The sequence below is a fragment of the Anas acuta genome, chromosome 2 (genome assembly GCF_963932015.1).
Source record: "Anas acuta chromosome 2, bAnaAcu1.1, whole genome shotgun sequence".
NCBI lineage: Eukaryota > Metazoa > Chordata > Aves > Anseriformes > Anatidae > Anas > Anas acuta.
In genome coordinates, this window is record NC_088980.1 from 138,777,020 (window position 1) to 138,791,549 (window position 14,530).

Here is a 14,530-nt window from a genome sequence, read left to right on the forward strand (position 1 = left end):
CTGCATGCAGTTTTGCCCATCGGTGGGACGTTGTCCTGAGCAGACGTTGCGCCCAGTCACTGCTTGAAATGAGAAAACAGCCTGCTAGACGTTTTACTTCTCTGGTTTTACTACTGTAATTATTAAATGTACCCACGAGATGGTGCTGCTATCCTTCGGGTGAGTCTGTTGAACTTTGCAGCGAGGCTAGAAACAGGAAAAAGTAGAGGACAGCTTGGGTCAGGAATATGTCAGAGATGTTGAATATATTCACATTGCACAGCTTCCATATTTTTTGACAATTATAAATGGATTTTACTTGCACTGAACAAAACTTTCATAAAAATATCTTTGTGGCAGACAGTAGAGTATAATAGACCAGCATCAGTATCTAACACATCTACAGGGGAAGCCTAATAGCAATTTTTAAATATCAAATTCAACCTTTCATTTTACAACAAAAGATTCCCTTCTAACCAGATTTTATCTAGATTAAAACTGCCCATTGCTGACCCAGCAATAAAGGAATACTACTATTACAATGAGAGGATACGGTGCTTTTTTTACTGCTTGTTTCCCAATGATCAGGAGGAAAGATGAAGTCACTCTTTTCATTGATGTAGGAACTAATGATCCACTGTTTTTCAAGAAGATTGAAAAACAGCCAACCAAAAAAGACTACTCTCTTTCTACCTTTCATATATGCACCTTTGAGGTCATGGTTCTCTTCCTGTAATGTATCAAAAACTTCATAAGTACAAATTTAATCCAGCAGAAAACAGTTGATTTTAACTGGAAGAGATTAACCTGCGCAAAGGATATGTGGGCAATGTCACCAGTGTGCTTTCATACCCAGCAGAGCTGCTAAAGCCTGCCAGTGCAGGAACTGGCACCCTTTGTCAATCTCTTACCCAAAGAGTCTCCTCGTGCTGGTGGCCAGCACACGTCAACAAGATGTGCCTCTGTCCTAGTGGAGCAGAGGAGATCACAATTTCACAGCCTGTGGCTCAGTATTAAGTGCCACCTCCTGGAAGCTCTCAGAAGGGGGAGAAATGAGCTTGTGCCCTAAGCAGGGAATGGTTGCCAACCTGCCCCTCCCAGATTCATCAAGGCAGAGATTTGGCAGGATGATTGACCTTGGTATGGAAATGTCTGAGAACTTCAGCCACAAAGAAAAGGAACAGAATGGGGGCACTTCAGTAATTCATACAGTGAGAAATGTCTTTACTATTTAAATGCATAAGGGAGCCTAAAGCAAACAATGGCATAAATTACAGCCCAAACAGCAACAAAAATCCTTTATCTACTCAGTGAGGTGGCTGAATTCACAACCCCTGTGCAAGGGTCACCATGCTATGAAAGAGGTACAAATCCCATGCCAGTCACTGTGGGCAATCTGCTACAGAGAGATGGACAGGAGCACACATTTTGTTTTGTTTCTGAACATACAAATGAATGCAAGTATTAGACATGCTAGAGGCCTATGAGCCGTATTCTGCCTTGTGCAGTGAGTAGTGCCAGAAAATTGTTTGCATATGTTAGCTTCAGCCTACAGAAATTAACCCTAAAATCTTGCCTAGTGTGCCCTGGATAAATAGGATAAGGTAATCTCAATATTTGCAGTGTTGTGAGTTGGTTTCATACTCATCTTGGGCAGTATCTAGAGAGCTAAAAATATCAAGATTGTTTTACTTCATGATATAACATATATAATTTCTTCCACAGGCAACCAGAGAAGTAAAAAGATATCTGGTGCCTAAAAATGTACTTCATCCAAACTCCAAGAATCAAGAGGATGCAAAGCCTACAGGACCCTTCTGTGTGAACTTTGTGAGCAGACTTACAATCTAGAGTGCAAACGCTCATATGGGAATGACTGAAGTTGTTTATCTGTTTTGGTTATTTCAATACAATGTCCTTATTTTTTAAGTCCTGAAGACCTCTCAGGTATCAAAGGAATCTACAGAAGCTTTAAACCCCTGAATAGAGATATGTAAAAATTGCTTCATAACCTTTATGTTTCTTACTAGAAGTAATGTGTTTGTTTTCTGCTCTTGTAGCTCAGCTACTACACTTTGGGAGTGGGGAGGAGAGTGCACGAGGGGGCATTGTTGTAGTTTTCTTCTCAGAGCATAATTTTCCTAGTAATTAAAATAATGTAGAGTAAAATTTGTCAGTGTATCAACTACACAAAGTCAGTTCTAGGCTATTTGTGCAGACTTTATCTTGATTAGGAAATCTTTGATCAATAACTTAGCATAACAAACTCCAAAAGAGAATGAGTAAAATTACAATTCTGCTCAGTGTGCTAATTTTATCAAAACCAGGTAAGGATCTGCTTTTGTGGATACATCTGTGGTGCTCTGAGGATTCTCAGTGATCTGACTGTGCCCTCTAACCACTCCTCTTGACCTATAACTCACCTGGCACAGAGTTGGTGCCATTTCCCTTGAAGTGGCCAGGACATGCTGACAGCTGTGGGATTTGTTTCATGTGCAGCTGCTGCCAGGTGATTGCACTGCACCATCACGGCCTTCTGCAGAGAAGCACAGCTGCATCCTTGCCTTGCCTGATGCATCCAAACTATACAGCTGCTATTCCCTCCCACCTCCCAAGATGGACTTTGAGGGACAGAAGAACCTGAGGATGTGGTTCAGGAGAAGGTCAGTAGTACTACCTTTACTGTGTGCAGATTGAGGATCTTGAAAACCCTCAGTGCTAGACCAGCACTATTTACTCCACTATTATTTTACTATTATTTACTCCACTGCACTGGCACTTGTGTAACTGTGTAACTGTGGTTACACAAGTGCCACAAACTGTGGTTTTAGGTCCTGTAGCAGGACCTAAAAACAAGTCTTTTGTTTTTGTTTTTGTTTTTAAATTCTTCCCTAAGTCATTAGCTCTGACGTTTATTAGGTTATTTTCTCAAAAAATAATTCCTCAATGTAGGTTTATATTTCACAGTGTGCTAGTCATTAACCTTTGTGGTAATGTGCAGAGTTTGAATTTCTAGAATATATTTCTCCAATGGAAAAGGGTGGCAAATTCAGGTTGATATTTTCCCAGTATATCTCATGAAGTAATTACACTGCTTCTCATGTTTCTGAACAAGAATGGACGATCTCAAGGTTTCAATGCTATACTCAGTTGACAGTTTGGCATTTTATTTTTCTGAAAGTCATCCTGAGCTTCAGTACAAAGCTTGTATATGTTTACCCACATTCAAACCTATGGAAAACCTTTCCTTAGAATGTCTGTTAGGCCTTTCACACTAAAAAGTCTGTCATCCCACCTGCAGGCAGCTGATCTGGGGCTGCCTGAATCACAAGGAAGGAAAGATTTTAAGGTACTAATCACAGAATCATAGAATGACTTGGCTTGGAAGGGATCTCAGAGATTACCCAGCTTCACCCCCCTGCCATGTGCAGGGACACCTCCCACCAGACCAGGTTGCCCAAAGGCCCATCCAGCCTGGCTTTGAGCACCTCCAGGAATGAGGCATCCACAGCTTCTCTGGGCAGCCTGTGCCACTGCCTCACCACCCTATGAGAGAAAAATTTCCTCCTAACATCTATTCTTAATTTCCCCTCTTTTAGTTTAAAACCATTCCCTCTTGTCCTTTCATTATTTGACTGAGCAAAAAGTTGTTCTTCATCCTTTTATAAGTCCCCTTTAAATACTGTAAAGCTGCAATAAGGTCTTCTCTTTAGGTTGAATAGCTTTCTCAGCCTGTCTTCATAGGAGAGGTGCTCCAGCCCTTTGATCAACTTTGTGGCCTTCCTCTGGACCTAGAGACTAATGAAGACCCAAAATCTTTTAACTGCTGTGGGGTTTCTTATGGGGTTTCATGTCCCTCCATGAAGACTGGTTATAGGGAAAAGCATTTCATATTGAGGGCCCTGGGTAGGGGCAGACCCTCCTGTCCTGTTGAGCAGGCAGGCCACCTTGCAGTCAGTAGAGCCTGCTGCTCTACACCCAGAGAGATGCTGCTTCATCAAGGTTATGGCAAGAGCTGAGCCTCAGGTGGCCTTTTGGTAGAGATGCAGATGGAATTTTTCTAAAGCTCCTTTCTCTCTCTCTCTCTCTCTCTCTTTTTTTGACTCTCCTAACTTATGGGATAAGTACTGTAAACACGAGCCTAGTAGTATTATATGGACAACATTTCTATTCTTCAAACAATAAAGTCTGAAAACATGACAGCAAACCCTGCTTGCTTCTTTGAGTAGGTAGACTTAATCATCTTATTGCTCTGTGAGCACTGCATCTTTAGGAGCTGTTGTGGCTAGAGGCTTCTGCTGTATCTTCAACTGATGAAGATCCAGTCTGAGGAGAGAGAAAATTCTAATCCTACTTTCTGATTACTGTTTGCTTTTGATTAGAATCTCTGTTAAGCACTGGTGTCTTTGAGTGCCCCTTCTGGGTAGGAGCCCTGTAAGCCTAACTCAAGTCAAGGTGTCTACACGCAGGCAGCTTGTGGGCACTTAAGCTTTCGCTCTTGTCCTAGAGCCAGCTGAGCATAGCTCTTGGAACATTGGAGCCCCAGGGTCTGCTCCCAACAATAAATCAAGGAAGGTATGGGCTTGAACTAGTATTTCCTCCTTCCAGGCAAGTTTTGTAACCACTGTGGCATTAGTTAAGCAGGAGAGTGACTCATACTCTTTTGCTTTTCTTTTGCTTATAACTTTGCTAAAAATTTTGAAAGGTCTCGGTGTTGTTATGCGGTGGATTGAAAACAAATTATGAGTTCTGGAAAATTTTCAGAAAACAGAATCTGTGTTTTCCTAGGAGCATTCTTATGAGAGCCTTTGTACTGATATCAATTTAAACACATTTTGAGTTTTATTTCTTACCACAGACTTTTCTCCCCTTGGGAATGAGGGCAAGAATTGTAAACTTCCAGTTCTTAAAAATGGAAGAATTCCTGCTTTTCTCTTGTTGATACTACCAAACTATGACACACATGATCTTCATGGATGTTGCTCTGTGCTGCTGAGATTCAGAGGCCAGTGCAAACCCATGGATTTTGGAGGAGTTATTCTGTATTTACAAGAGTTTGTCATTTATCTTTTTTTGTGTGTGCCTGCTTACTCATGGAAGAGACATTCACTGAGAATAATGCAATAATTCTACAACTTGCTATTAGGAAAATGCATTTAATGATGCCCACAGAATTGATAGCTCTCCTTTCATATAGCTTTAAGCACTGTGGTTTGTTGATTGTTTGTTTGTTTTGTTTGTTTTCTTTCACAGAATCACAGGGTCGAAGAATGATTTGGGTTGGAAGGGACCTTAAAGCCCACCCAGTTCCAAACCCCTGCCATGGGCAGGGACGCATCCCAGTAGGCCAAGTTGCTTTAACCAACTTTTAAGCCCCATCCAGCCTGGCCTTTCATCCACAGCTTCTCTGAGCAACCTGTGCCTCACCACCCTCTTAGTGAAGAGTTTCTTCCAAATATTTAATCTAAATCACCCTTCTCTTAGCTTAAAGCCATTATTCCTTGTCATATCACTCCACCCCCTGACAGAGTCCCTCCCCAGCTTTCCTGTAGGCCCCCTTTAGGCACTGGAAGGCCTAAAGGCCTAAAGACCGTAAGGTCTGCCCAGGGCCTTCCCTTCTGCAGGCTGAACAACCCCCACCTCCCTCAGCCTGCCTTTATAGGAGAGGTGCTCCAGCCCTTCAGTCATCCTCATGGCCCTCCTCTGGACTAGTTCTTTCATGTAATTGTGCTGGTAGCCCTAGACCTGACACAGTGTTCCAGGTGGGGTCTCAATGGAGTGGAGTAGAGGGAGGAAGATCACGTCCCTCAACTTGCTGGCCATGCTTCTGTCACTTATACCAATGGCTACCACCAAGAAGAAAGGTAATTAAGGTAGTTGGAACAAGCACACCATATAACCACATTAAAAAAAAAAAAAAAAAAGTATTTCACACTGTAAATAGGAAGTCTGAAAACTGAAATACGCTGATAACATTTGCCAGGAAGAAGTTTTTTTCAGACAGTGCAAAACAATGGTGTATTGGTGTCAGTCAGGACTTCAGCATGCTATTGTGAGATATGGAAACACTTCAATATTTAGTAAGCTAAAGGCAGGATGCTAAAAGAGAAATACGTAGCGTGCCAAAGTATAGAAAGGCACAAGGATTACTCTAATAATAGTTGTGGTCCTCTGTCTGGCTCAGTTCGGTAGCTCAAATCCACAAACTCCTCTGCAAGGAGGATCTGAAATCCTTTCTTAGCAACTAGTTAGTGTTCATTAGTCTGCATGAAATGAATTTGTGATTTCAGTTCCTTTATAAGTAGGTGGGAGTTGTAGCCTGTGAATCTGTGGGCTAACAGGTGTGTCTGACTCAGGCTCGCTCTTCCACAGCTTCCCAAACTGTTGGATATCCAATGCTTATTTATTGGGCCACTGTCAGCAGCAGGATGGCTTATAAATGAGTGCTATCCACCCACAATGAGGCATAAATGCTAGGGAGAGACATGAGGGAAAGCATATATTTCCATGGCACAGGATTACCTTTAACAACCGAGCTGCAAATGCAGCTTCACTGGCTTTCCTCTGTCGAGCACATCCAAGATTTGCCAACCAAATGCATAGACAAATGGCATCCCAGCATGTGAAACTAGTTCTGTGCTATGCTGCAAATTTATAAATTGTATTTTGTGGCCAAAAGGCTGTGTTTCAAACTGCAGGTGTGAGTGCTCCTCCAGGACCACAGGCAGTCTACAGCAGGGCTCAGAGTAAAAGATCCCACCACAGGCAGCACACATCACCAGGGCCTGCTGCTTTCCAGGGCCAACACCTTTCCATCAACTTTAACTTCACTGCAAGAAATTAAAAATCAAAGTAGCAAAGCATATCATGTATGTTAACTGTCCTTTGCAATATCTGCAGAACATGACTTGTATTCAAACAAGCACGTGAAGTGCCAGGCAACACACAGCTGTAGATATAGCTTGGTCATTACATTTTGCAGGAGACAAGACAGACACAGATGATAACCTCTCATTTAGAGCCTTAAGTTAATTATCATTTAACTTCTCTGCATCATGTTCTACATCAACTAAAAGGGCAAAACAAAAGTGAAATAACACTGAAGCATCAAAAAAAAAAAAAAAAAAAAAAAAAAAAAAAAAAGAAGTGGTATTTTGTTAAATATTTTCCCAGGGAAGTGGTAATAGCACTGAGCCTGCCAGAGTTCAAGAACCATTTTAACAACTCTTTCAGACACATGGTCTGATTTTTTGGGTGGTCCTTTGGGGATCCAGGAGTTGAACTTGATGATCCTTCTGGGTCCCTTCCAACTCACATATTCTATGATTCTATGATAATAATTTCACTGTGGTTCAGAATAAGGTGATACTTCAGTTTTTATCTATAGCTGATTATAGACATTAAATAAGTAGATGTACATTAAAACCTATTTCTCCTGTAGCCATATTCTAGCAAGTTTTACAGGTGAGTTTTTTTCACTGTTGCACTACTTGCACTGTAAATAAATTACATTTCTTCAGTTAAACTCAAGTGAGTATCAGTACTATATTTAAGGTTGCCTGTATTGGCAGACTGTACCATGAACCAATGGGACCTGATAATATGGTATCATTTTCCACTATACATTCTGTGATCCTTTATAATGCCAAGGAAATTGGATGAGTTGCTGGGTCAAAGAGATAATACATTTCATGCCTAAGGAACCATAGACCTACATAGATTTAATAAAATTTTAGACAAAAATGATGAATCATCTAATATACCCAGAATATTTTAGTGTTTCTTCTTCATTTTTCATTTCTATTTAGGTTTTGACCTGATGCAGTCAAAATTCTCAAAAATGAGCAATATTTTAGCAACTGAAACTCTGAAAAGGTAAGATGCAGTGAAGATTGTAATCACATGATGAAGCCATACGTTAGCAGCCATATTTGTGAAGCAACTGAGATTAATTATTAGTAAACCTTATGCCATGTTCATCATTGCACAAAATTTAAATTGCCTCAGTAACTTGTTGCAAGCAATAAAACCTTAAAATTCCACTAAGTTAAATGTATGTTTAACTGGGCCTGTTCAGCCTGGAGAAGAGGAGGCTGAGGGGGGACCTCATCACGGTCTACAACTTCCTCACAAGGGGGAGTGGAGAGGCAGGTGACCTATTCTCTGTAAACACCAGTGACAGGATCCACGGGAATGGTGTTAAGCTGAGGTTTAGGCTTGACATCAGGAAGAGGTTCTTCACGGAGAGGGTGGTTGCACACTGGAACAGGCTCCCCAGGGACATAGTCACTGCACCGAGCCTGTCTGAATTTAAGAAGCGATTGGACTCTGCACTTAGTCAAATGATCTAAACTTTTGGGTAGACCTGTGTGGTGCCAGGAGTTGGACTTGATGATCCTTATGGATCCCTTCCAACTTGGGATATTCTATGATTCTATGTTAACTGAAAGACACCTTCATGCAAGTGTTGGTAAGGGTGCTAAAGAAAAAGAAGTGTGCAGTCCCAGATATGTGGGGGACTAATATAGCTGTGTTGCAGTTTTAGTTTAGGCTTCTGAGGTCCACTTAAATTATATTTTAGGTACTTAAACTCCTCTGAAATTCCTGGTTTAACAGAGTTGTTACACATTGGAACTAGGCCAAAATATGTTTTTGGCATCCCACTATATTAATGAGGGTCATCTCAGTGAGACCAGTAATTTTTCACCCACTTGATCTGGAAGGAAAAATCCAAGTCACTGAATTAATTAATAGTTTCCAACCTTTTTGAAATACAACAGTTAGAGTATCTCTGACAGCAATTGATATATAATTATCTTTAATTAAATGTTGTTCTGTTGATCAGTGATGCTGCATGTTAAGTATATCAACGTGCTCATTAGACAAGTTTTATCAAAGCGGTTTATTGTTGTAAGTATTGGTTTTTGGTTTTGTTTTTGTTTTTTTTTTTTTTTTTAATTTATTTATTTTTTTTTGTCTCCCTGGTACATTTAAATTAAGGACTCCATAAGGCAAGGCTGCTGCATACAGTGAGACCACAGATTTCAGTCTAAGTCCTATCTTTTACTCTCTTCTTAACAGGTGAACAAACCGAGTGTATGGAGCACAGGATTACATATTAATCAAATTCACAGATGAACTAACTGGGAAATGCTGTAAAGTAAATGTATATATGGAAATCTCTGGAGCTTGGAGTGATTTACTGTAAATTACAAAAATATATTAGTCTTGTCAGACTGTAGCTAGCTAGAAATAATAAAGCATGCAGAAATGTACACATCCCAGAAAGAGACGATAGTAGAAAGCAGCTCCTCAAAACTACCCCTGGCAAGACTGGGTAATGTAAATACCGCATGCTGGGGGAAAAAAATAAAAAACTAAAAAAAAATAATCTTGAATTGTCTTTGAAGAAGCGTAATTTCAAAACAGAAGAAAAAGAGTTATCTCTATATATATTACCTGATTTGGCTGTCTTTGAAGGCAGACCCATGGAAGCAAGCTGACAACCAGGTGAAATGGTGGAAAAAGCTCTAAGAGAATCGGCCTCTGGGTATAACAGTTCTGAAGACCATGACTGAAATTTATCCCAGCTGATGTCTGAAGTGAAATCTTCACTGGGAGGAGGAGAAGTAAACTAAGACAACTTAAAAAAAATAGCTTGTAAAGGATGAATTCAGTCAAAAGGAAAAGCTATACTGCTATCAGAGACTGAATCCCTTGATTCCTCTGTCTGTTGAAAATTGCCTGTCAATTAGCTTTAATCACAATCTTTATTCACAGCCTGTGCTGCACACATTTTGACAGTTCATGTAGTCCTTATGGCCTTTTCAGTTTCCTATTGCAGCTTGAACTATTAGCATTTTTCTAATAGAAATACTGCATTTTACATCCTCTCTGAACTCACTGTTCTATTTTTAGTGGTGATGCAGTCGCACATTCATGCTTTTGTTCTATATTCAAGCATTTTGTTCTATGCTTTATTATCTTGTATGAGTGTAAGTCATATATTCTCTACTGTCAATAGGACCCATGTTTTCCTGTAATCCTCTCTTAAGTAAGGTGATGTTTCCAAAAGGCAAAGACCACAGGGCCACAATGATGGCCTGAGGGGAAATTTCCCATGCAGTTCTGTGAAACTTTCAATTTCCTGTTCCAGAAATTGGCCAGTTAAGCCCATATTCAGCCTGTGTTTAATCTGGACCTGTGTCTTGCATCTGTGATGTATTTTTTGCATGTGGGAAAACTCCGGGTCCATTCAACAAGTGAGATGAGCTGAAACAGTCTCACTCCATATTTGCATTCTCTGTTCTGAAATGGAACCATTTGGTGTGCACTTTTATGCCTACCCACTTCTGAACTGGACAGGGCAACCTTGTCACTAACAAGTTCTTCTCAGCCCTCTTACATGTATGAAGTCCTAATGTTCCCACCTCTTCAATTACCCACACATACCACAGCTAATCATAGGGACAGGCAGTGAAATGACAAGGTGGTCATAAGAGTTTAAAAAGGATAGGATTTTTGGCATGGCTAATCACACTGTGCTGGTAAAAGCTATTAAAAGGTGAAAGGTCATGCATCAGGGTGATATCTCTAATATGGGGGTTGAGAAGACATACCATAGTGCAGTTTATTCCACATTTCCTTTTTGCTGAGGAAAGGAGATTGAGTTGATCTGGTCTGATCTATTATCTCCATTCCTCTGTAACAGGATAAACTGAATAGCCTCAAGCCTGCCTATGTCAGCAAAGGGAGAAAAGGATTTTACTTCGCAGCCAGTTATCTGAAGAGCTGTAACTAAGGCTGGATATCTGTGTCCCCTCATGCCACATTATTGCCACATTATCTTTCTTAACAGGTGAGTGTTTGTTTGTGACTATGAGGTTCCAACAGCTACTGCAACGTGATCTTACCCTGGAGAGCTGCATACTCTGGTGGGAGATGTGCTTTGAGAGAGAACAAGTATAAAGCACTAATGATTGGCTTGGTCTGGATAAACAGAGGTTTCACACTTTAAACTAGATGTACACTGAAGAAATGTCATTGTGGAGCCTAATTGGATTGAACAACACTTTGTCCTCTCCAGGGAGATAGTATTGGATGATGACTTCCACCAAAACATCATGGTACCCCATGAAGTCAGAGGCTGGTCTCAAAATCTGTGATGTTGAGATTCTGTTCTGGGCTACCTGGGAAAACGCTTTCCAATTATGAAGTTTCTGGATATCCTAAAGCCCTAAAGGACACCTACTCCAAGGAGACGGCCAGATAACAATAGGTGCAGCCAGTATTTTGACCACAGTTTTAAAGCAGTTCTAAAATTTCATTACTTTATTTAAGACCCCCAGCTAAAGCAAGATTTATCAGTCTGCAGTGAGCAGCAGGTTCTCATAAGAGCTCAGCAGTAAGCAGACAGCAAACTGCATTACTTGAATGAAAAAGTGAAGTGTCATATAAGCTCTACTCTATTGGAAATGGATTAAAACAGAGCCTGTGGCCTTCTCACTAAATCACAAAAGAGACGTACTTCTGTGAATACTATTTTTCCCCAGTTTTTCAAAGGAACAGCTCCTACTAAAAAAAAAAAATGGATTCCTTCTTTCTCCACAGAGCTTTCTTCCATATGAGACAAGAGTGTCTCCAGGGGACAGAGAGGCCCAGGAAAGAGTTCTTGCCTGGGGATTCAGGATCAAGAAGGCTGTGCCCTCTTTCCAAGCAATGATGCCTGTTGAATATTCTCCGTTGTGAGTATAATCCCCAAAGCTAAGGGAGTACTGACGTCATTTCTCCCCTCTCTGCCCTCAGCAAGACTGAACTTCTGGAGAGGATATACAGTCATTATGTTGGTCATGCTAATGTAGTGCCTGCAAGAGGAAGCATTCTCTTGAAACATTAGTAAAGCTCGCAGAATGATGATCAGCAAGTGAAATGTTGGAGAACAACACTTCCTGACTCACCAGCAGTGCTAATGCAATCTGATGAACATCTACATTTTAAAAGACAAAAATAGTTTACAGACTTTTGAAGTCTAAAGGCTTCCAACCACAAACACAGAAACACCCCTGTAATGTATCTTTATCAGTTTTGTCAGCTGAATGGTGAGATGATACTGGGCAATACAGACAATAGAAAACTGTAGCCAGGTCTTCAATGACTGTTCCATCACAGTACTAAAGTCTCAGTCAAAGTGTAAAGTTCAAAGGTGATATGACTGCATCTTTGTGAGATCTTTCACGGGAAAGAGATGTGCTTGATAGTGTTTTGTCTTACATGCTCTCTCACTGCTTAGCTGCAAAAGTAGCTGATAGTTCAGGTATTTATTATTTTTCTGCATATGGATTGCACCAGATTTTTCTGATCTCTTTGGCTCTCATCCAGATGGATGAGTTTTGAAATGGATTTTTCTAGCCCGCATGATTTCATCTTGAGCTGAATGAAAAAGTACAAATAGCATTGAACAAACCCGGTTCTCGTTGCTTCCCTTATCTCCAGCTTATGATGGCTTTTAGACTTTGTCAGGGTCAGGCCTGTAGTCTGTCTGTGGCCCAGCAGTCTTAATTTCAAACTAAGTGGATGACAAATCAAAAAATAATGTCGTATGAAACAATAAGTGATAGCAAAATCCCCCATTGAAAATCAAACTTTTGCTTATGATATTTAAATCTCAGAGCTGAAACAGACATTTACCCCATTCTCTTTTCTGTCCTGAGTATACATATTATCCTTCAGCTGAGATTTTTTTATTGATGAAAGCTTATTTAAAAAGACTAGATTCTGAAGAAAGTCCAATTTATAAGATAAGTCATATTCAAGCTCTATAAATATTGACAATATTTGATTCTGATTTTGATTTTAATCATATGTTTCCTCTGTATTCTGTTAGTGAACCATGTCGACATATATTGATTTACATATGAAAAAGCAAAGTACTGATTCATGGTAAAGGTCAACAATGCTGAAATAGATCTTACTGGCATGCAAACCTAATAGTTACTGTGAGTAGACTGTAGCACATTTAACAGGGTGAAGAACATGAGAACATGTATCTAATCTGGTGGTTTTGCCCTATCTCTCTGTCTACAATAACTGAACAAAAAAATAAATGATAAAAATCACACCAAAGTGTTCATCTACCAGCAAACAGAGTGAACTTCTAGTTCCAGAAGAAAATACTACTCAACCAATAAGGTCTTAAAAGATAATGTGTAAAGAAAAACAATAAAGAAAAAATAATTTTGAAATGGATGCATTTCCTTATGTGACAGGAAATGCTCTAAGGGATAATATGGGGAGCAGAATTCGACCATAATAAAATTTCCTACACGGTCCCACTTGACAGTCCTACCTTGAACCAGAGCATGGTCTGGCTGGAAGCACAGCTAGGTGGACACAGTCGGTTGGAAAGCTGCTCTCAGAAGTTTGCTGTCAAAAAGGCATCTTAATGGGGTCCCAGGGGAATACGTCTGGAGACAGAACTATTTGATGTTTTCATTAGCCACCTGGATGATGGAAGAGAAGGCATGCTTATGAAATTTGCTGACAGCTCCAAGCTAGGACAGATGACAAGTGGTATGAAGGATGGGATCTGAATTCAAAATGATCTTAATTCACAGGAGAGAGGGAGAGAACACAGAGAGAGAGAGAGTAGGAGAGGCAAGAGCAAAGATCTACATTTAAAGAAGAGAAAGAAAGTGAATAAATACAAAATGAAGACTAAGTGGTTAGACATTATCCTGGCAGGAAAAGATACGGAGCTAGCAGTGGATTGCAAACTGGCTGCAGATCTGTCTGCGTTATCATTCTGTCACAGAAGTGGCAAGTTATAGACTGGGTGCTATTAATGATAGAGACAAATAAAACTGAAGGAAATCAGTTATTATTACTCGTGTTAATATCTCAAAAAGATTCTTCTAAATACAGGTGAAAGGTTATCTGAAGATTATTCAGTTACAGCTTTCTGCATCTCAGCCAGCCTTTTATACCTGAAACATCCCTATGGAAAAACAAGGATAAAATCCAGTGCTGTGTTTATGCTCAGTCCTGTGGTAGTGATGCTTCTAGCTTCCATTTTGGAGTCTAGTTTTCAAGAGTATATGCAGCTTGGAAATATAAAGAGAAAGTGGCACTGAGGTTAAAGAAGAGCAAGTTTGCCTGGCATATTTCTTCTCTTCTGATTTTTGAATCCTTTCATTCCTGCCACCCCCACACCTGCCACTGTCAGTACTTTAAATGCTGCTTTATTGCAGCTGCGTCATCTCTTCATCCCTAGCACTCCTGATTTAACCTGCTTTAAAATAATAGGGCAAATATTTAAAGCTAGTTTAGACTTGAGGAAATACTACTGAAGTCCCTTCAGTACTTCCGTTAAGAAGAATGTAGCTCTGCTTTTAACATGAATATAATTGCTTTATTATTGTATTCTTTTCCCAGAAACAGACATGTTCAAATCTTCTCAGTGTCCCATTAATCTCTAGGTGCTGCTCATCTTGTCTTTGTCATTCAGAAACTGGGAGTCGATATGTACTTGATAGTGACATTCATATTCATTGTG

The 14,530-nt window shown here is 40.1% G+C and overlaps 1 long non-coding RNA gene across 2 annotated transcripts; it reads left to right on the forward strand.

The window, feature by feature from the left end:
• Positions 1–2,496: 2,496 nt before the first annotated feature.
• LOC137851836 (uncharacterized) lies at positions 2,497–13,181 on the forward strand. 2 transcript variants are annotated; one of them, XR_011093516.1, is made up of 4 exons: positions 2,497–2,642; positions 7,788–7,854; positions 10,691–10,837; positions 11,590–13,181. It is a non-coding gene; the product is annotated as an uncharacterized lncRNA (long non-coding RNA). The 2 variants fall into 2 exon arrangements; XR_011093517.1 differs by lacking the exon at positions 11,590–13,181 and adding an exon at positions 11,066–11,583.
• The last annotated feature ends 1,349 nt before the right edge of the window (positions 13,182–14,530 follow it).